Genomic DNA, 24,135 nt, shown 5'->3' on the forward strand with positions numbered 1-24,135 from the left:
GTGTGCCTACTGACGGCGCATTGTGCCCAAACTTTCAGTACTGCTAGTGTTTACTAGTCATCGACTGGTACTATGTGTTCCTACTGATGGCGCGTTGCGCCAAAATTTCAGTACGATCAGTGTTTACTAGTCATCAACTAGTACTACATGTGCATACTGAATGCACGTTGCGCCCAAACTTTCAGTATGGCCAATGTTTCCTAGTCATCAACTAGTACTACGTGTGCCTACTGACAGCGCGTTGCGCCCAAACTTTCAGTATAGCCAGTGTTTACTAGTCATTGACTAATACTACGTGTGCCTACTGATCAGTACGGCCAGTGTTTACTAGTCATCGACTAATACTACGTGTGCCTACTGACGGCGCGTTGTGCCCAATCTTTCAGTACGGTCAATGTTTACTAGTCATCAACTAGTACTACGTCTGCCTACTGACGGCGCATTGCGCCCAAACTTTCAGTACAGCCAGTGTTTACAAGTCATCAACTAGTACTACGTATGCCTACTGACGGCGCGTTGCGCCCAAACTTTCAATACGACTAGTGTTTACTAGTCATCAACTAGTACTACGTGTGCCTACTAATGGTGCGGTGCGCCCAAACTTTCAGTACGGCCAGTGTTTACTAGTCATCGACTAGTACTATGTATGCCTACTGACGGTGTGTTGCGCCCAAACTTTCAGTACGGTCAGAATTTACTAGTCATCGACTGGTACTACGTGTGCCTACTGATGGCGCGTTGCTCCCAAACTTTCAGTACGATCAGTGTTTACTTGTCATCGACTGGTACTACATGTGCCTACTTACGGTGCGTTGCGCATAAATTTTCAGTATGACCAGTGTTTACAAGTCATCAACTTGTACTACGTGTGCCTACTGACGGTGCGTTGCGCCCAAACTTTCAGTACGGTCAGTGTTTACTAGTCATCAACTAGTACTACGTGTGCCTACTGACGGCGCGTTGCACCCAAACTTTCAGTACGGCTAGTGTTTTAGTAATCATCAACTAGTATTATGTGTTCCTACTGACGGTGCATTGCACCCAAACTTTCAGCACGCCCTGTGTTTACTAGTCATCGACTAGTACTTCGTGTGCCTACTAACGGCACGTTGCGACCAAACTTTCCATACGGCCAGTAATTACTAGTCATCGACTAGTACTACGTGTGCCTACTGATGGCGCGTTGCGCCCTAACTATCAGTACGGTCAGTGTTTACTAGTCACCAACTAGTACTACGTGTGTCTACTGACGGCGCGTTGCGCCCAAACTTTTAGTACGACTAGTGTTTACTAGTCATCAACTAGTACTACGTGTGCCTACTGACGGCGCGTTGCACCCAAACTTTCAGTACGGCTAGTGTTTTAGTAGTCATCAACTAGTATTATGTGTTCCTACTGACGGTGCGTTGCACCCAAACTTTCAGCACGCCCTGTGTTTACTAGTCATCGACTAGTACTTCGTGTGCCTACTAACGGCACGTTGCGACCAAACTTTCCATACGGCCAGTAATTACTAGTCATCGACTAGTACTACGTGTGCCTACTGATGGCGCGTTGCGCCCAAACTTTCAGTGCGTTCAGTGTTTACTAGTCATCGACTGGTGCTACATGTGCCTACTGATGGCACGTTGCGCCCAAACTTTCAGTACGATTAGTGTTTACTAGTCATCAATTAGTACTACGTCTGCCTACTGACGGCGCATTGCGCCCAAACTTTCAGTACGGCCAGTGTTTACTAGTCATCGACTAGTACTATGTGTGCCTACTAACGGCGCGTTGCGCCCAAGCTTTCAGTACGGTCAGTGTTTACTAGTCATCAACTAGTACTACGTGTGCCTACTGACGGTGCCTTGTGCCTAAATTTTTAGTATGATCAGTGTTTACTACTCATGGACTAGTACTACTTGTGCCTACTGACGGTGTGTTGCGCCCAAACATTCAGTACGGCCAGTGTTTACTAGTCATCAACTAGTACTACGTGTGCCTACTGACAGCGTGTTGCGCCCAAACTTTCAGTACGGTCAGTGTTTACTAGTTATCAACTAGTACTACGTGTGCCTACTGACAGCGCGTTGCGCCCAAACTTTCAGTACGGCGAGTGTTTACTAGTCATCAATTAGTACTATGTGTGCCTACTGACGGCGCGTTGCGCCCAAACTTTCAGTACGGCCAGTGTTTACTAGTCATCGACTAGTACTATGTGTGCCTACTAACGGCGCGTTGCACCCAAACTTTCAGTACGGTCAGTGTTTACTAGTCATCTACTAGTACTACGTGTGCCTACTGACGGTGCCTTGTGCCTAAATTTTCATACGACCAGTGTTTACTACTCATGGACTAGTACTACTTGTGCCTACAGACGGTGCGTTGCCCCCAAACATTCAGTACGGCCAGTGTTTACTAGTCATCAACTTGTACTACGTGTGCCTACTGACAGCGTGTTGCGCCCAAACTTTCAGTACGGTCAGTGTTTACTAGTCATCAACTAGTACTACGCATGCCTACTGATGGCGTCTTGCGCCCAAATTTTCAGTACGGCTAGTGTTTACTAGTCATCAACTAGTACTATGTGTGCCTACTGACGGCGTGTTGCGCCCAAACTTTCAGTACGGCCAGTGTTTACTTGACATCGACTAGTACTACGTGTGCCTACTAACGGTGCGTTGCGCCTAAATTTTCAGTACGCCCAGTGTTTACTAGTCATCGACCTGTACTACGTGTGCCTACTGATGGTGCGTCGCACCCAAACTTTCAGTACGGCCGGTGTTTACTAGTCATCGACTTGTACTACGTGTGCCTACTTACGGTGCGTTGCGCCCAAACTTTCAGTACGGCGGGTGTTTACTAGTCATCGACAAGTAATACGTGTCCCTACTGACGGCGCGTTGCGCCCAAACTTTCAGTACGTCCAGTGTTTACTAGTCATCGACTAGTAATATGTGTGCCTACTGACGGAGCATTGCGCCTAAATTTTCAGTCCGGCCAGTGTTTACTAGTCATCGACTAGTACTACGTGTACCTACTTACTGTGGCGGAACCACCCAAAACTACTCGGCCCGGGTGCACTGATCTTTGTTGCTAAGCAACTCTGACCCAATTTGGCACTCACCGGTAGTTCCTCGAGTGAAGCCTCGATAAAAGCCACGCTATTCCAGGATCAGCAGACAACACTCACACGAGGGTGAGCCCAGAGATTACAACACAGAACATTTCATACATCTCAGAGTGATTGCAGCGGAAAGGAAATTTATTACAAACCAGGTTTAGAATAGTAAAGTACTACAGAGCTCCAAACTACACAATTTATTCAAGTGTCATAGTTCAGCGGAAGCATTAAAAGGTATCTAGCGAAATAACGTGACGCATCGATAAAGCCCGTACGAAAGCGTCACTCAGCGGGAGGGTGGTCAGCACCAGCTGAAGGACCATCCCACTCAAAAGACCAGCCCGGAGGCAAGGTACACGGCCAAGCAAGACTTGCAAACAGATCTTCGAAGTTAGTACCTGAAAAACAGTGCCACAAGCAAGGCTGAGTATACTAATACTCAGCAAGACTGACCCGTCACCGGATATAACATAGTCCGATAACTAGACATGCAAGGTTTTTTGGTTGGTGGAGTTTGTTTTGCCAAAAACGCCACTAAATGTTGATCCTTATTTTTAGATTTTATTTAGCCATCTTCCAGTTGGATTAACCATTCTAAGTTTGCATCTAACTCTACTCAAACATGGTAGAGCAACCATTTAATCAACCAGCAGTATTATCATCATCATGTTCCACTTGTTACTCTATGTGACCGAAAACATTAAGCAGTCTCATGCCGTGAGAGGCGGACGATTCTGAATCGGATTTCAACCTGGCCAGGGGAACCTAGACCACACGTATGGGAACCAAGTCACCCACACAACATTTCCCCTTTCTTTCCAGTCCGTGGATCCGGAACACCCTCCCCGACTACAGAGCCCGACGTCTCTGCACCCGTACGTCCGGACAAAAAATAAAACCTATTTCTACCAAGAGGGTGCGAGATCGTTCCACTCGCTGGTCCAATCAGGTACTTCAGCTTACCGATTACCATATTTCTCGGCATGTGGCTAGTACTTTCAAACGCTTAACGAAATGAGCCACACACCGCGACCTTAGCCATTTTGCCTACACCAGCGGGGTATCACAACTACACAACCCCGCCCGTTGTCCTTATATTTCAGCAGGAATTAAAGTAAGTCAACTCCTATAATCTCGCGAAAGGCAGGAAACCTCTCGACTTTTACCGTACCTAGTTAGCGGGGCAACTAGTCGAGAAAAAGATCCGGATAACAAACATAGGTACCTAGGGATCATGCACCTAAGGTTTTCGATCAACTCCTAGAAAACATAAATGCGCAATAAAAATTATTACAACATATACAAATAGTGAGATGAAGATAATGTGTAAAATAATGGAATTATGCACCGGGGCTTGCCTTCTTGGGCACTGTTCAAAAGTAGCCTTAGGCTCTTCCGAACATTGATTTGGGTCTTGATTCAAGTCAGTATAAATAAGAGAAACACTCTCCGGAGTGGTAGTATTCGCGGACACCAATTCGTAATCACCGTCGAGTAGATTTACCGTTTCTATATGCATGCAGAAATGATATTGTTACAACATGATATAAACATATTTCTTTCCTTCACTATAAAGTTGTAGTCCAGAATAGCACGTGTTTGTTGTGGTGGTCTTAGTTAACTTTATTTTCTGGGCAATCGTTTATAGAGTAGTTCTTAATTTCACTTTACTTCATAAAAGAGCTGTGTGTTTTGATTTTCATTCTTATCATTAGAACATAGCAGACTTTCACTATTTCATAGCAACCCATTTACTCATGAGCTAGTGATGAAAAACTAAAGTAACTCAGATCAGGTACTTTAGCATCTATGGTATAGTTTTCAGCATCTAACCATAAAGTAATTAACCATACAAAGCATGTAAGTAGATTACTCTAGTTGCTTCACCTTTTGGCACAGCAAGTTTGACATGGGTTCTGGTGCTACAAATTTTATGGGAGCATCTACCAAGCATCTACTCAGTACTGTAATTTTTCCAGATTTTATTCACTTATACAGCTGAGGTAATAAAAAGAACAAAAACAACAAGCCATTAACTAAGATTAATTCTCCAGAGAGTTGTGCTAGGGATATGATTCTCAAATTTTTACCAGAGCCTATTCATGAGCTAAACATACTCCAGAAAAATTATCGAGCTTTATAACCACAAGATAATTTAGTTATGCATTTAACTTAACATGATTTAGCATAAATTTCTCAAGGTGCATTTAACTAGTACTGCATATGAAATTTTTATTACAGATATAACATACTCTAAACAAGATCATGTCCAAAGATCAAGATTAGTTATGGTGTAGATTACTCAGAACACAAATAGTAAATCTAGCACTAAGATACTAAGCATGATTATTCACCAAAGAAAAACTCAGTAAATGCAAATCAAAATTTTTAGACAGGAACACAGAGCTAAAAAGAGACTTCATAAATAAATATAGATTTTTCTGAGCATAAGAACTATATATGAAGAATTAAGTTGATTAAACAAGCATAAATCATGGTATATAGCAAATGACCTCAAATAAATCTGAAATTTAGGTATTCACAGAGATTCAGTTTCATATGCATGAAGTAAAAATTCCAGAGCAAGTTCATGTGCATATTTTCCAGTATTAATTCGAGAATGTCAATAACAGATTAGAGAATCTTGATTGTTCCAATATGATAGCTGTTTTGGTTGGGTGTCATCTTTTTACTGTGATCTTAATATTCCATTATTGATAACATATCCAAAAATCAAGGTCATTTGCTGAGTAGAACTTCATGAACATGCATAAGGTGATTTTCTTATTCTTTTTCTCAGATTAAAATAAAAGCACAATATGAACATGTGAATGTAACAAAAGTTGTAGTTCATGTTCTAAGGATTCCAGAACAGTCTAGTTTATATTTTTCTGATTTTTATACGATTTTATATGGAATTTACAAGTTTGCAGCTTTTGATTCTAGTGTTCATGTAAGTTTTTCACTTAGGCCCCTGGGTTTCTGTTTCTTCTCAGGGGAAGTCCCTGGCGGAAGTTCAGAACAGGGGGGGTACGGGCGCGGCATTTCCCGGCGAGGAGAGTCACCGGCGGCGAGGGGAAAGTGGGGGAAAAGGGAGAGGGGTTCACGCCGCACCTAATGGTGGTCTTGGCTCGCCGGGAGGTGGACGGAGGAGACGGTTCCACGGAGAGGGGCGGAGCTCGTGTTCGGTGGCCGCCGGCGAGGGGGTTCTGGTGGCTCAGGGTGGCGGTTTTTGGGTCCTTGAGCACCACCAGTCAACGAGGAGCGCGAGGATGGGGTCGGGGGAGGCAATGCGGGGCGGTGGAGGCGGCTCCACAGCGAGCTCGAGCTCGTCGGCGCCAATGGCCGTGGTGGATGGGGTCTGGGCGCGCGAGGGGGCTCGGGGTCGTTTTATAGGCGGTGAAGGAGAGGGAGGGAGCTCCTGGGAGTGCAGTGCACCATCCGGGGGAGGTTGATTCGGCCGGGCAGGGGCGGAGGTAGGCGACGGCGAGCGGCGACGTCGTTTGGGCGGCGTGGCGCATGGCGGGCGTCGTGGCGGCCGTCCAGGTCACCATGGGAGCGTGGCAAGCGGAGGACGAGCCAGGGCGACGCGGTTCCGAGCAAAACCAGGGGCGCACAGGCCCATACGGCCGTTCCCGGGGCGGTTTGCCGTCGCCGGAGTACGGACGGCGTGAGAGAGAGGGAGGTGTGCTGGCAGTGGCAGTTTCGTAATTAGACCAAAGTTCCAAAACCCAGTTCTGTAATTTCAATTTTTCTCCCTCATCTTAGCCTCAAATGAAAAAGTGTTGAATACCACTTTTGCTCAGTTTTTTGAGATCTACAACTTTCGTGTTATGCACTTTTTCATTCGAGCAATGGTTTGAGAGTTAGTTAATTATTTCAAAAACTGCCATTTAAGGTACTCATCATTTCATGTGAATTTTGTCACTTTTACTCCTAGGCTTCAACTAGGTTTTTGTTGAACATGACATGGTGAATATGTCTATTTATTTTCATAGGCTTCATTGCATTGGTTTGAAGTTATTTTAACTTCCTTAACACTAGAAATAGAACTCCTATTTATTTGATTTGTTTAAATCTTGAATTTGCCAAAACGTCTTTTAATTTAAACTATGTGTCACAAAAATATGAATGTGTCTTTTAACTACATTGTTATGACAAGTTTAGCTTGAAAGTTTTGAGAATATTAAAGTAACAAGTTTTCTATCCACACATACTCCTATACAAGGATGCATTAGTGTTTTTTTTATAAATCTTTGTTATCATGAGCCAAAGGAATGTTTAACCTTTTGTTCGAATTTTTATTTTGTTTAAACTAGTAGCTCTTCATAAATCAAATAATGGTTTTATTGATCTTTGCATTTGAGGGCTTTCCAGTTTGGATTTGATTTGCACAGCAAGTTTATAGCTCATTATGAGAAGTATATTTATTTTTTTATTTTTGCCTTATTTACCACACATGTCAAGTCAAGTTTAAAAGGGTACCAATTATTGTGTTTCAAACACATTGCACTCAAACACATGCACACATACATTTACACACAGGTTTGCAAGAACTAGATATAGAGTTCTTATTTAAGTTTTCTTAGCTCATTTGTGTGTGAAGTTATGTTAATTGCCTAGCTTTGGTTAAACTGACACTAGAGGTGTCACAGCCTACCCCCCTTAAAAAGAATCTCGCCCCGAGATTCAGGTGAATAAACTAAGTGTGGACAGTGTGCGTGCCTTTGGTTGGTGAAACCAGAAGGTAGACATTATTACCGACTTCGAGTTGCAAAGATTTTCTTCTTTTTATCCAAATAACTCATTTGGCTAGAGTGTTCAGCCCTAAGATTTTCTGGTATTATCTTTGGTTGTTATTCTGCCTAATGATCAAGTCTGGTCCAAAATGTTATGGTCTTTGGTTTGTGACCAACTCAAAGGAGTTCGACACCTTTGATCATACGATGCTTTAAATAGTGCCATTTTCAAGCTTGCTTGATAGCTGGGTGAGAACTCTGCTAAAAACGGGCATTTGTCTTCATGGTTGTCATGATGTAAGATCTTAGCATGACTTTTAAGATTCGGTCCACTTTTCAGTTTGACGTCGGTTCCAGGATGATAAGCTGAACTTCGGATTGGTTTGGTGACAGGAGAAGATTGTAAGGGATTTCCCAAAAAGCGTGCTAGGAGTTGAGCACTATTATTGGAAATAGTTGCCTTTGGTGATAGGTATAGAATAATGTGATCAAGATGAATACCGGCTCACTTCTTGGTAGTATGAATAGTGTGTAATTGAAGAAAAGGTTTCGATTGTCGATAATGATCCATATGGAATCAGGCCTTGGAGAGGTGCTTGGCAAACCAATCATGAAATCCAGTATTAGCAGAAGTGAGAGTGTAACGGGTATTTATAAGTGGTCTCGGTATAGCATTATGAGATATAATTAGCGAGAAATTTGGCTAGGGTATTGATACACTTCGTTAATACCCAAGTGATTGGAAAACTTTGGAGAGAGGTGACCCATCAAGAATTTGGTTTTTAAATATCATGATTCATTTGATCCACTGTGGAGATTCGAACCATAAAATTGTATCCTTATCGAAATAAAACATTTAGGCTTCTCCATTCTTTAGAAGAGCTTGTGCTTGACGATTTTCTCAGGACAGATTTTGGGTAGTTGATAGAATTGATCATTACTGAGGAATCCAAGGTTGAAAAATTCTCAAATTTTTACTGGGGGTGCCTAAGATAATTGTGATCATTTCCTCTAGTCAACTCCAACTCAGAAAACAGAGCTTAAGATAGTCCAATCCTTAAGTGTTTGCAGGAAGGTTGACCCAGATTTCAGACTGAACAGAGGGCTAGTATTTTGACTGTAAGTACCAAACCACTTGAAATAAAATTCTCAAAAATTTTCAGTAGCTTCTAGACTTAGTTATCAGAAACTTTCATGTTTAACGTTTTCTCAGGAAAAGCGTTTAAGTGGGTCGAAAAATTCATGTGGCGAGACTGCTACAAGTTGATAGGATCATAAGGGTTTACCAAAAGACTGAATTTTGAGGGTTACAATTCTCCAAAAATTTTCAAAATTTTACAGCAGTAAGGAGATTTGTTTTACTACATTTGGTTCCACAGGCTCAACTTATTTTGAGGTAGTTGGCCAGGTCTAAGATTTGGGTTTTTCCTTCTATACCTACCGGTCCGCTTACATTTGATTGCCTTCTAGGATGGAGATTGCAATGTGGCAATGCAGATATGTGGTTAAATGAGTTAAAGCACCCATGGGAGATAAGTTTGTGTCGATGTAATATACGGATACAGCGACCCATACTCCTAAGAAATATGCCCACGGATTGGTGCATTTGTCCTGAGGTAAGCTAGTGGATGTGCGGTTCATGGTGTGATGGTACACATGGTTTATGCACATAATGTGGTACACACAAGTGTGCTGAGTATGTGCCTGGGCATGCGTTGCACATGTTGCAATGCAGTGTACTGACCAAGAAAGTTATGCAAGTTCTTTATATTTAGGTTGACCTGAATTTAGAAATCAAATCAACACATTACTCATCCTTGATATGCTAACTAGAGAGCCAGGTGAGTTGGAAATAGGGAAGGTATGACGGGTACCATCATGAATTTCTTCAAGAGTGGTGAAATTGATCCTTCCTTATTCGACCTGATCAGCCTGTTTCTTGCGCTCATCCCGCAATCTTTTGCGCATGCTTTTATTTGTTTGGCTAGAACCTTGGTCCTGATTTTGCTGTGTGGCTTGAGGACATCTTCGAGCGAAGTGGGTAGGACTTCTACAGATGAAACAACGGTTCGTCTCACTCGGACCACTGTGCTGTTTGCATCGTAAGGATGTCTTCACTGGCATATCTACTGAACCATTCTCGGGTATAGTGCACCTAGCTGGGTCCATGGTTTCACGGACAGGCGAGCGAGTTCTTGCTCTTAGGACTGTGTTGGCAACAATAGCATTGCGGGTTTGCCTTTTACCACGGGGAACGAAATTTGTGCATGTAATTTCCCATCCAGTCAAGTCTATATTGCTTGAGCCATGCTTGGGGGTCAGACACTTTACTTGGTCATCCTTAAGTTTCATCGGAAGTTGTGATGGTGGCATTAGGGAGTCCGAGTGAACATCCTTTATTTCTTGTGTGTCTTCATGGAGCTCTTGATAGTCTGCAACTGGAGATTGGTGGACCTTGTGCCCATCTAGTTGAAAGTGTTGTTGCTGTAGAAAATGAGAAATCGCTTGCTGTCCCTGAACAAGTTGTCGAAGCAACTCATTTTGGGTGGCAAGTAATTCCTCAAGGCCGGGTGGTGGTGGCTGCGATCCGCTACCACTGGCACCGAAATTATCTAGAGTACTATGGGTTGCTCTCACCATCTGAAATATATGAGTTCAAGCATCAGTGATAGGATTCGTATAGCTTCCAAGATGCAATGAACAAGTGTGCAACATAATAGAACACAACAAATGCTGTGTAACCAGTTTGTGCAGCGTTAGTCGTTACAAAGAAATTTGTAACTTTTTTTTGGTTCATCGAAACTTTCTAAAATTTTGAAAGCAACTAGATAATTTCACGTGCTACATCTTTGGTAGTCAACTCAGAGGCTAATTCTAAGAGTAAGATGGTTGAAATTGTCCATTACTACACCTCTGGTTTTCTGAACAGAGTCTCTGTATTAAGGCCATAACTCCTACTATATACATCTAATGAAGTTGAAATTTTTTTTAGACATGTAGCTTAGGTTGTTTGGAGCAACTTTGGTATTCAACCCCAAGGCTAAAACAATGGTTAAGATGGTTGAAATATTCGGTCTTTGCTTCTCTGTTCTGGCTGTTTTCAGCAGGCCGGGTGATAGTTTTTTTTTCACCAGGGACAATCTACTTGGCATAAAATTCTCAAACTTTTACAGAAGATGCCCAAGGTAGTGAGGAACATTTCATCTAGTCAACACTAAGGTCAGTTCAGATCCTAACAAGGTTATATGCTCAATGTTTGGAAGTGATGTGAAACCAGAAAACAGATTGTCCAGAGAGTGAGTAAATTGACCATATCTCCCAAACCACTTGACAAAGATAAATCAAAATTTTACAGTGAGTTCTTAATAAAGTTATATACAACTTTTATGTTTTACTATTTTTCAGATAAGCATCTTAAGGTGGTCGAAAAATTCAGTTTAGGTAGACTGCTCCGAGTGGACAGATTTGCAGAAGGTTATTATAAATTTAAAAACACTAAGGTGGGAAGCTTCAAAAATTCTCATATTTTTACAGAAGTTTGGAATTTTGCGTAGCTACATTTCACCTTACAGACCAAACTCATTTTGAGTTAATCTTCATATTTTCAAAATTCGAGGAATCCAGAATTCCAGATTTTTACAGATTACCTAGATGATCCTTAATGATGGATTTGTAACCTTTTTGATTGGGATTTCTTTTAACATTTCTTTGCTAAAGGTTTAGGGATGAATGCAGAACTTATCCGTCCTCACCAAGAAAAAGAATTGCCAAGTAACCTTGGTCTTACGTGGTTAGCTTCGGTGGCATACATAATACGTCTCTCGCTATATAGCTACTCGATATAGATATCTAGCCTAGGATTCGATTTCGAGTTAGCATACCTGCAGAAGATTGACAGTATATAAAATGAACATTTCGTGCCAGCACTCACGAAAGCGTTCCCATTCATTACCGATCACTATAGAATCGGCATCCATACAATTACCGCCGTATGGACAACGTTAAGCATACGTCATCGAAACAACGTATTTACTGAGTGCCGTCATCGAAACAATCTTTGTTATCATGAGCCAAAGGAATGTTTAACCTTTTGTTCGAATTTTTATTTTGTTTAAACTAGTAGCTCTTCATAAATCAAATAATGGTTTTATTGATCTTTGCATTTGAGGGCTTTCCAGTTTGGATTTGATTTGCACAGCAAGTTTATAGCTCATTATGAGAAGTATATTTATTTTTTTATTTTTGCCTTATTTACCACACATGTCAAGTCAAGTTTAAAAGGGTACCAATTATTGTGTTTCAAACACATTGCACTCAAACACATGCACACATACATTTACACACAGGTTTGCAAGAACTAGATATAGGGTTCTTATTTAAGTTTTCTTAGCTCATTTGTGTGTGAAGTTATGTTAATTGCCTAGCTTTGGTTAAACTGACACTAGAGGTGTCACACTTACGGTGCGTTGCGCCCAAAGTTTCAGTACGGCCTGTGTTTACTCATCATCGACTAGTACTACGTGTGCCTACTAACGGCGTGTTACGCCCAAACTTTCAGTACGGTCAGTGTTTACTAGTCATCCACTAGTACTAGGTGTGCCTACTGACGGTGCGTTGCGCCCAAACTTTCAGTACGGCGGGTGTTTACTAGTCATCGACAAGTAATATGTGTCCCTACTGACGGCGCGTTGCGCCGAAACTTTCAATACGGCCAGTGTTTACTAGTCATCGAGTAGTACTATGTGTGCCTCCTGACGGAGCATTGCGCCTAAATTTTCAGTACGACGGGTGTTTACTAGTCATCGACAAGTAATACGTGTCCCTACTGACGGCGTGTTGCGCCTAAACTTTCAGTACGGCCAGTGTTTACTAGTCATCAACTAGTACTATGTGTGCCTACTGACGGAGCATTGCACCTAAATTTTCAGTCCGGCCAGTGTTTACTAGTCATCGACTAGTACTACGTGTACCTACTTACGGTGCGTTGCGCCCAAAGTTTCAGTACGGCCTGTGTTTACTCATCATCGACTAGTACTACGTGTGCCTACTAACGGCGTGTTACGCCCAAACTTTCAGTACGGTCAGTGTTTACTAGTCATCCACTAGTACTAGGTGTGCCTACTGACGGTGCGTTGCGCCCAAACTTTCAGTACGGCGGGTGTTTACTAGTCATCGATAAGTAATACGTGTCCCTACTGATGGCGCGTTGCGCCCAAACTTTCAGTACGGCCAGTGTTTACTAGTCATCGACTAGTACTATGTGTGCCTACTGACGGAGCATTGCGCCTAAATTTTCAGTACGGCGGGTGTTTACTAGTCATCGACAAGTAATACGTGTCCCTACTGACGGCGCGTTGCGCCCAAACTTTCAGTACGGCCAGTGCTTACTAGTCATCGACTAGTACTATGTGTGCCTATTGACGGAGCATTGCGCCTAAATTTTCAGTCCGGCCAGTGTTTACTAGTCATCGACTAGTACTACGTGTACCTACTTACGGTGCGTTGCGCCCAAAGTTTCAGTACGGCCTGTGTTTACTCATCATCGACTAGTACTACGTGTTCCTACTAACGGCGTGTTACGCCCAAATTTTCAGTACGGTCAGTGTTTACTAGTCATCCACTAGTACTAGGTGTGCCTACTGACGGCACGTTGCGCCCAAACTTTCAGTACGGCTAGTGTTTACTAGTCATCAACCAGTACTACGTGTGCCTACTGATGGCGCGGTGCGCCCAAACTTTCAGTACGGCCAGTGTTTACTAGTCATCAACTAGTACTACGTGTGCCTACTGACGGTGCATTGCGCCTAAATTTTCAGTACACCCAGTGTTTACTAGTCATCGACTTGTACTACGTGTGCCTACTGATGGTGCGTTGCGCCCAAACTTTCAGTACGGCCTGTGTTTACTAGTCATCGACTAGTTCTACGTGTTCCTACTGACGGCGTGTTGCGCCCAAACTTTCAGTACGGCTAGTGTTTACTAGTCATCGACTAGTACTACGTGTGCCTACTGATAGCGCGTTGGGCCAAACTTTCAGTATGGCCGGTGTTTACTAGTCATCGACTAGTACTATATGTCTCTACTGACGGCGCGTTGCTCCCAACCTTTCGGTACGGCCAGTGTTTACTAGACATCAACTAGTACTACGTTTGCCTACTGACGGCGCGTTGCGCCCAAACTTTCAGTACGACTAGTGTTGACTAGTCATCAACTAGTACTACGTGTGCCTACTGACGGCTCGTTGCGCCAAACTTTCAGTACGCCTCAATAAAGTAAACCAGCCCACAAACCAAATGATGATGATGTGGGCTGAATTGCAGTCAAAGCTTAAAAGAAACTGGGGGGTGTACTGTTATGGAGTGAAAAAAAACTGAAAGTGAAACTGTCATTACGTAACTTGGTGGTGTTTGAGTTGAGGATTTGGTACCCTATTGGTATCTGGATTATAAATCTGTTTGAACATGTTAAGCGCCCACAAATTGCCATGAAAGATGACCACATGTGGGGGTCCATGTGTGATGTCACAAAATTTCAATAATATCTATTTCCTCTGTATTTGATACAATTACACTATCATATGGTAGTTTATCCTAGAAAAGTTACAGCCGAAGTTTTGTCAGTAACATGAACTTTAACATACCTCTTTTTGCACGATTCAAATACAATGTTCAGTAATCTTTAGGACGACATGGTCATTCTTCAACTGACCCAAACTTATTAACCTATTCCTGTATTTTTCTTCCTTCTGGTTGGGCATTTTGGCCACATTGAATTGTTTCAAACAATAGGACAGCATGAACCCTTAAAAAGTGGGATTAACCCCAACAAAGTTCCTTTGATCTAACCAACAGCAAGCGCAATTATGGTGTAGTGCTGATTGTTCTGTTTAATTCGCTGTACCTTCTGAAGTTTTATTTCTTAAATGAAAGACCTCTCTTACATTTTTTATGTTCTCCGCGTCGTTTCTCTCTCTCTCTCTCTCTCATTTTGAGAACACTATACTCATCGGATTTGCTATAACAAAAACATAGTGCCTGTTAGATGTATATGCACCTAATGTATTTAGTCACTAGTATAGGGTGCTCTTTGCACATTGTACACGACCTTATCAACCCTTGGGCATGGCAGTACACTTGAGTTGCTCAATTGTAACATGGTAACAGAGCCTTGGTTTCCAATCCTCCAATCACGCATACTCCGGCGAATCACCGGCGAGTCGCCGGTGAGGTCTCACTATCGTCCAGTGAGTAGCTCCACCTCTTCTTCCCCTCCTCCCCCTTTTCCCCCTGCACGGCCTCGCCCGTGCCTGCTCTGTGCGGCCGTGCTCCTGCGGCCCTACGCATCAGCGACCCTGCTCCGTGCGCCACCTCCCGCGGCCCTGCTCTGCGCACCGGTGGAGGTCCCGCGCGTCGCCCCCCACGGCCTCGCCGCCCTGCACAGCGTCCCTGGCCAACCTCACTCCTGCGGGCCCGAGCTGCAGGCGCCCCTCCCCCACAGCCTCAGCTCACCTCCCCCGCAGCATGAGCGCATCCGCTCGGAGGCTAGAGGCAGAGCTGCTGCCTGTCTTCTTCCCTCCCCTCTCTGTCTCTCTAGTTTGTAAAAAAATAGAGAAGAGAGAAGAGATTGTGGGAGCCTGGCTTTTACTATACCATGGCTTCTCTTGGCCGGCTGGGTGCCGTACTCATTCCTCCGTGCCCCGTTATCTTCAATGGCAACAATTGGGGCAAATTTTCATTCCACATGGAGATCCACATGGGTGGCCAGCAGTTATGGGGCTATCTCACAGGTGAGTGGCCTTGCCCACCCACCCCGCCTGCTCCCACTCTGCCGACCTATGCACCCAATGCTACCGATGAGGTTGAGCTAGAGGTGTACAAGTCAAACAGTGATAGCCAGGCGGCCTAGCTATGTGAGGAGACATGTGCCAAGGCATCCTGTTTGCGAGCATGGAGGTTGACATTTCCATGTCCCTTCGTGGTCTCTCCACTTCCCACCTGATGTGGGCTCACCTCCGGCACAGTTACAAGATCTGTAATGAGGCGTTGTACCTTGCGATGGTCGAGGAGGCTCAGTTGCCTCGCCAACACGACTCCACTGTGGAGGAGTTTCACCATCAGATGTCTGCTGTCTAGCATCGTCTAGACATCTTAGGTGCGTAGTTTTGTGCTAGTGGCACTTGCCGGTGCTGCGATTGTCACCGGAGTCAGCGGGAGACTCTCCACCTTCATGAGTTTCTCTCCCGCCTCCGTCCTAAGTTTGAGGTTGTCAGGTCCTAGCTCCGGAATCGTCGACCTTGCCTGCCTCTCGATGAGGCGATGCCGGAGCTACGCGCTGAGGAGTCTCGGCTTCGGGCGGGGGGCCTGAGTGGGGCATCGCAGCCCTCTGTTCTGGCTGCCCGTGCTCCCCTTGTGCAAAGTGACCCTCGCCCGTCACCGCCCCCACTACCCTCGATGACGAGTACTACACCTGACTCCGGTGACCTCTGTGGCTACTGTGTCAAGGGTCGTCACCCTGAGGTTGTTTGTCACAAGAAGCAACGCGACAAGCTGGCTCGCCATGGTGGGTCTAGTATCTCGAGTGCTACTCGCTCCGTTTCTGCTGTGGAGCAAGAGCTCCTCACGCTACTACATCACCTCACTGTGGTTCCTCCCTCACCCTCTAGCACTACTGCTCAGGCTTCTGGTCCTTCACCACCACCTCCTCCCTCAGGTATCTCATCTAAGTGGTTTCTTGACTCGGACGCATCTTTCCACATGAATCCAGATTCCAGTTAGTTATCCTCTATGTCTCGTGTTGATCCACCTCTTATTGTTTAGACAACTGATGCCACCTCTCTTCTAGTTGTTGGCCTGGGTGTTCTCTCAACATCTTCTTTTCATGTTCCTACTGTTTCTCATATCGCTCAGCTCACCATGCTGTTGATGTCTGCCGGTCAGATCATTGATCATGGTTGTCATATTATTCTTGAGTCTGACTCTTGTGGTGTTCAGGATCTCTGCATGGGGCTCTTGGTGGGGACTGGACCTAGACGCTATGACTCTCAGCGTCTATGGGAGCTTGATTAGCTACATCTTCCTTCGAACATTGTCACTCCTCCATCACCCAGCTCCACTACTTGTGTCTGTTGCCTCCACCACTCCTACTTCTGCTCAGTGGCATCACCATCTTGGACATCTCTCCGGTTCCAGTATTTCCACTCTTGTTGGTAGTGGTGTTTTAGGTCCTATTTCTGGTGACACTGCTCTTCATTGTACAGGTTGCAAGCTTGGCAAACAGCTGCAACTCCCATATCCCTCTAGTGATTCTGTGTCACAGTGTCCTTTTGATCTCATTCACTCTGATGTATGGGGGCCTGCTCTCTCCGCTTCAAAAGGAGGCCATAATTACTATGTCATATTTATTGATGATTATTCACGATTTACCTGGATCTATCTTATGTCCTCTCGTGCATCTATCAGCAGTTCTCCACTATGATTCGCACTCAATTTGATTCGCCCATTCGTGCTTTCCGTGTTGATTCTGCTAGCGAGTACATTTCTAATGCGCATCGTCGTTTTCTTGCTACACATGGCACTCTTCCTCAGTTCTCCTACCCTGGTGCTCATGCTCAGAATGGTGTTGTTGAGCATAAGCATCATCATATTCTTGAGACCTCCCGTTCTCTCCTGCTTTCGTCTGAACTTCCACATCACTTCTAGGCTGAGGGTGTCTCTACGGCTGTCTTTCTCATTAATAGACAGCCCTCCTATGTTCGACAGGGTTGCACTCCCTACGAGCGTCTCTTTGGTCACCCTCCTCATTGCAGTCACCTCTGGTGCTTCGGGTGTGCCTGTTTTGTTCTTCTTCCTCCTCGTAAGCGCACAAAGCTGACTGCTCAGTCAGTTGTGTATGTTTTCCTTGGGTACAGTACGGAGCACAAGGGTTGACGTTACTACGACCCTGTTGCCTGTCAGATGAGGATCTTTCGGGATGTCACTTTTGATGAATCTCGTACTTTTTATCCTCGCCCTTCCTCTATCCCTTCTTCCACTGCTATGGAGATTATCTCCTTCCTGACTCCTCCTGACATGTCTCTTCCGCTGTCTCATTCCACGTCACCACCTGTCTCACCACCTCCCGCTCGTCCTCCAGCTTCCCTACTTCCACCTACACTTGAGTCTTCAACGCCTTCCACTCCTCCTCCAGCTTCCCCACTTCCACCTCCACATGAGTCCTCACCACCTTCTGTTCCTCCACCAGTTTCCCCACTTTCACCTCCAGCTGACTTTCCTCCGTCCGTCCTTGGACATTCTCCTATGGTGTTGCGGCCTCGGACGATTACTCATGTTTACACTCATCGTTCGAGAACTCCACCCTCACCAGACTCCTCTCCCTTGCTTCTTGGCTCTCCTTCCAATTTGTCACCTCGATATGCTCTTTGTGATCGTGGTGCTCTACACCCTCCAGAGTGCTATGGCTTCACTGTTGCTTCACTTGTTGAGCCGACCACTTACCGTGAGACTGCTGCCCACCCTGATTGGCAGCACGCCATGTCTGAGGAGATTGTTTCCTTGGAGCACACTGGTACTTGGGATCTTGTCCCCTTACTGCCTCACGCCACTCCTATCACTTGCAAGTGGGTCTATAAGATCAAGACTCGATTTTTGCTCCTGTTGCTCACATGACCATTGTTCGGACTCTCCTTGCTATTGCTTCTGTGCTGCAGTGGACCATCTCCCAGCTTGATGTTAAGAATGCTTTTCTTAATGGAGAGTTGCATGAGGAGGTCTAAATGTAGCCACCTCCGGGGTATTCTATCCCTGCTGGCATGGTTTGCCGACTGCGTCGATCTCTATATGGCCTCAAGCAGGCTCCTCGGGCCTAGTTTGAGCACTTCTCCTCTGTTATCACTGATGCTCGTGGTCGCACACTTCTTCTTCTCTATGTTGATGACATGATCATCACCGATGACGACTCTCAGTTCATTGACTTTGTGAAGATGCGCCTCAGTGATAAGTTCTTGATGTCTGATCTTGGTCCTCTTCATTACTTTCTTGGTCTTGAGGTCTCTTCCACGCCTGACAGCATCTACCTCTCCTAGGAGAAGTATGTCCAGGATCTTCTCTCCTGTGCCGCTCTCACAGATCACCATACTGTTGATACACCCAAGGAGCTGGGTGTTCACTTACGCACCACGGATGGTGAACCTCTTGCTGATGCACCTAATGTATTTAGTCACTAGTATAGGGTGCTCTTTGCACATTGTACATGACCTTATCAGCCCTTTGGGTATGGCAATACACTTGAGTTGCTCAATTGTAACAGTGCCATCCACTATTGTTTGAAAACAAAAAATACAGGAGTGGCTACTGCACCAAGAAAAAAAGCAGCCTAGGAGCAATACCACCATTAGTTTTCTCACAATGCCTTCTTTGTTTATATCTGTAGCTGTAATGTACCCTTGCGTCCCCATTTATTTGGCAACAATGACCCAATCTAGATTCGACCAACAACAACTTTTAAAATATCTAATTACGTTGCGTACAAGCAGCATGGTTAAATCTATTAACAAAACTGTTAAGTTCAAAAAATCACAATTAGAGCTACTGATTTTCATGGTATTTGAAGAGAATTTGTGAAAATCACCACTTTCAAGCAAACATAAATAGTGATAGTATCAGCAGTTTCATGCTAGCTTCGTTATAACTTGAAATGTCTGATTGGGCTGTAAACATGCAGACTGAAATTCTGTACACTCCGAAGATCAGGTTTGGATCTGCATTCTACGACTACTACTGCTTCAGTGCTCTGACTAGCAAACGGATGAATGAGCATCTTGTTTCCAGATCATGATACATGATGATTAAAAAAACAAGAGCAGTATCCAGTAAGTACATACAACAATATAGCTTCAAAATTGTCCGCACGCATCATCATCATCATCATCAAGGTGTGCAATAAAACATAAGATACCAAATCAAAATGTGCAGTCATCACTCACAAAGTACGTAATGATAGTGGCACAGATGGTTAAAATGATAGCATCAGGAAAACACAGCATTTGATATATTACAAGCAAGAGAACTAGCGCAGTTTGGATTAGGGTCAACACAACATGGGCGGGAGTAGAAGATTAGTTCTTAAAAGAAGAATGGCGAAGTTTCAACATCTATACTAACATGAATCTGAAACTCCTAACCGTCATGAAGATAACTGGTACAATCACCAAAAGTGAAATCAATTTGAGCACCAATTGATGCCCTCTTCTCTGGCTGGAGCTGCCTCTGCTGATTTTCAATCCACCGATCAGATTTATGAGGATCAACATCAAGCACCAAGGACTCTAGCAGACGCCGGTGGCAGAGCCCAGCAGGTGGTGACAGCGATGGCAGCGGCGTTGCGATTGGAGTTGCATCGGTGACGGTGGCGTTGCTGCTGAAGATTGAGATTTCCCCAGTGACGTCGATAGCCAGGAACTTGTCTTGGCAGTGGACGATGGAGGCCACCGAGCATTCCAGCTTGGTGTCGAGCAGCGTCCACGCGCTGTCCACCCCGGCCCGGCAGAACGCGACCTCCGTGGAGGACGCGAGCACGGCCATGGCCACGCACTCGCGGCCGGCGTCAGGCGCCACGGAGAGCACGATCTCATGGAAGAACACGCCCCTCATCTCTTGCAGCTTGATGGCGTTGGCTGCAAGCGCGTTCCCGGTGATGTTGCCGGACGGAGGAACCACCGGCCGTGGACCTTAGACACGCGTTCCCATGAGCTCGCCGCCGCGACGTGTTCGTCCGCTGGCGGGAGGTCGACGCGGGCGCCGGTGATGGGATTCAGCAGCGTCACGGACGCCACCTCGTCCATCAATGCCAGCCATCCGCAGGACGAGCCGCACGGCACCTTACCGCGCACGTCGGGGAGCGTCAGGGAGAAGGCCTTCTTCTCCGAGACGCAGTACAAGCTGACGGTGTCCGAGTTGGGGTCGAACGGGAGCAGCAGGAGCGGCCCGAAGGTCGCGAACGGCACGGCGGCGCGCCACGGCGAGCACGCGGACCGGAAGGACGCCGCGTCGTGGCCGGACGCGAGACGCTTCCCGATGGACTCGAGGAGCTCCTTCGGCATCGAGCTCCATTCCGGCAGAGGCTGAGGCATGGAGGACAGCTCTGACACGACAACTATGGATGATCACGCAAGAAATGGTTGCATTGTCTACTGTGACGATGGTCGATGGATTACTGGAGAACACAGGAGATGGGGATCGAAAGGATTTCAAAATGAACAGATCCATCCAGGGCAATTTTAGCAAGAAACGGCTGAGGGTGAAATGGCAAACACGTGAACGAATGTGTGAATCCAAATGAAACGAGGAAGAAAGCCGGCCCGGAGTAATCTTTCCGTCTTGCAATGCAAAGAAAGGAAGTCATTGAATGTAGTGTCATCAAGACATGCCTGAGATACAGCACGCAGATTTGGCAAGGTGCTCAGAAAGGCCAAAACAAATCGCTTTGCTTTTGACCTATTCGCAGATTTTTTTCTTTTTCTTTCTCACACTAGCATAGCATGAATCGTTTATCGTTGCATGCACAAGGCCATCGCCTGAAGAACCAACTGTCTAGCACGGTGCCAGAAACTGCCAGTTTGTCTGGTACACTACGAGTTTACTTCGTTTTTTCTGCAAGGTAGCCAGTGCTTAATAATATATAACATGTATGTTTTTGCAGTGATGAGGCAAAGCCACCTTTAAAGCATGAGATAAGGACAAATGGTTTGTTCACTTCTTTGTCCTTTGCCAGCCAGCCTACATAAAGTCCTGGTTGGTTCTTGAGCTCTCTGCACATGTTTATGTTAGGATTGATCTTGGGCCGGACTCAGCCCAACGGCAGAGTCCGACTCGGTCTCCCCCCACGCCCTGATCGGGGGCGCCCAGCCTTCCTCTGCCTGGTGGGCCCCCGTTGCACAACGCCACAATAAATAGAGGTGAGGGGCCGAGGCACTCAGTACGAGGTTGATTGTGCCGCCTACACCCTCACCCACAGAAACCCTAGATAGCCGATCTAGTAGGGGGCGCTGGAGCAGCGGGAAGCACCACCGCCATCGCTGTCGCCGTCACCGCCACCGTCCTCGACTACGCCGACACGCCTGCGACGCCACTGCACCGCTCGTCGCTGCCCTAGAACGGATCTACATCACCGAACCTGAGATGGCTGGGTCTAGCTCCACTGGTGGTGGTGGTGGTCTATTTCTCTCCCTCCCTGTGTACTCTCTGTTGATCTAGGACTCTCTTGTACTCAGATGAAAGAAAAGATGAAAGAAATCCTCTCGATCTATGCACTGTGTTGATCCTAGAGTATAACCATGGTATCAGTCGCCTACACTAGTGTAGATCGAGTTGGGAAAGGATGGATTCGTTTCGAATTGAAAGAAACAGAGAGCAAGAACACCGATCTCGAATCGGAAAAGTCGCAGAAAGCATCGATTTGGATTCAAATCGGTCAAAGAAAGATAGAACTCGGTTCGAATCGAATCGAAGAATGGCAAACACTAACCCTAGTCAAAGAACAGAGACGGTGAGCCTTACCTGGGCTCTCGTCGCCAGCACCAACGTCGGCCACCGCTGCACGTCAAAGGCACCCGCTGTGCCGGCACGCCAACGCAAGGGATGGACCCGCGCCGCTGCTCGTCGGCACGCGGCACAGAAAAGGACTCCACACGCGCGGGTGCTCCGGAAAGGGCACCACTGCCAGCCCGCTCGACGGCTGCGCGCTCCCGCACGGGCGAGCGCGCGCGCCGGCGAAGGGGGCGGCGGTGGCGGCGCCTGCGTTTCCACCTCCGGCCAGTCCATGCGGCCACCGCTCGGTGGTGAGAGAGAAAGGGAGGTGAGAAATGGCGCTAGGGTATGGGGGAACCGGCCGGCTGCCGGTTTTTGTTCCTCCGAAAACGGCGCACAGCCGTCGAATTGAATTCGACGGTCAGGAGTGGTCGCCGCCACTCGGACCAGGTTTGGCCCAGGAGGGGCTCGCGCACGGGCCGAATTTTCGGCCCAGAACCAGGTTGTGGCCTGGGCGAGGGGGCGCGGCGCGCGCTGGCAGGCCGCGCGCCTACTGGGTTGCCGTGGCGGTCTGTTCGGCCCAATAGCGAGGGCAATGGATTGGGTCGCGAGCAAGCCGCAATGTTTTTGGGCTGCACGCGGATAGTAGAGAAAAGGCTAAGTTTTATTTATTTCAGAGGCTTTATTCACTAAGTTTTATACAGTTTTTATCTCTATTCAAATTTGAACCAACGGGATAATTTGTTTTAAAGAACAGTAAAGTTTTACCGTCATATTGCTTCTGAATAAATATATTTTACATGTTTCCGCTACAAAGTTTAAAGTTATTGCTCTCCAATTTAATTCGAATCAACGGGACAATTATATTTAAGAGCATGTTTAAAGAGTTTACTTGAAAAGTTAATTATGATATTGTTATTTTCTGACCAACGTTGTTAATAGCAATATTATAATTTTTATATGGATTTGCTTTATTTCTATTTCTGCCCAATGGTGATATAGATTTAATTGCATAAACAGTTGTATGTGTTAATTTTGACCAACGTTGGAATTATTATATGCAATTGTTATTATTACGTTCTCACTATCTTTGAAATTTTCAGCAGGGATGAACTTGATGGGCTTCATCAACCACATCCCGACCCTCAAAGGAGACAACTATGGCTAATGGATCAAGAAGATTGATCTTGCTTTTGTCTGTGGAGAGGTGGATGAGATGATCACCACTCCAAAGCCCATTGAGCCACCGGCTCTAGTGAGAGGGACAACTGACACTGATGCTGAGTGGCAGAAAAAGAAAAGGGACTATGCTCCCATATGATCTGGCAAAAACAAAGTGGACCAATGCAAACATGAAATGTGTGGCAATAATAAAGAACACAATTGAGCCTAGCATTTTGGGCTCAATTGGAGAGTGTGATTCTGCTGCAGTTCACTGGTTCTTCGAAGACATATGCCACATAGATCATAGAGCAGTTGGTAACAAAAAAGTACTATGGTGGTGCCGGTACTATAAGGGATCATATAATGGGGATGAGCGCCTTGAACTCCAAGCTCAAACCAATGGACTTGGATCTCAAGGAAGAGTTTCTTGTTCACTTGGTGTTCGCTTCTCTGCTAAAAGAGTTTGCAACATTTATTGTAAACTACAACTCGCAACCAGAAAAGTGGAACATGGAAAAGGCAATAGCAATGTCTGTGCAAGAAGAAGATAGATTGAAGTGACAGAATGGTGGTTCACTTAATTTTGTGCACAATAAAAAGAAAA

At 45.6% G+C, this 24,135-nt stretch overlaps 1 pseudogene; it reads right to left on the bottom strand.

Annotated features, from left to right (window-relative positions):
- Positions 1-20,018: 20,018 nt before the first annotated feature.
- Positions 20,019-20,971, bottom strand: LOC120674663 (annotated as a pseudogene).
- Between the last annotated feature and the right edge of the window lie 3,164 nt (positions 20,972-24,135).

The sequence above is a fragment of the Panicum virgatum genome, chromosome 5N, assembly GCF_016808335.1.
Source record: "Panicum virgatum strain AP13 chromosome 5N, P.virgatum_v5, whole genome shotgun sequence".
NCBI lineage: Eukaryota > Viridiplantae > Streptophyta > Magnoliopsida > Poales > Poaceae > Panicum > Panicum virgatum.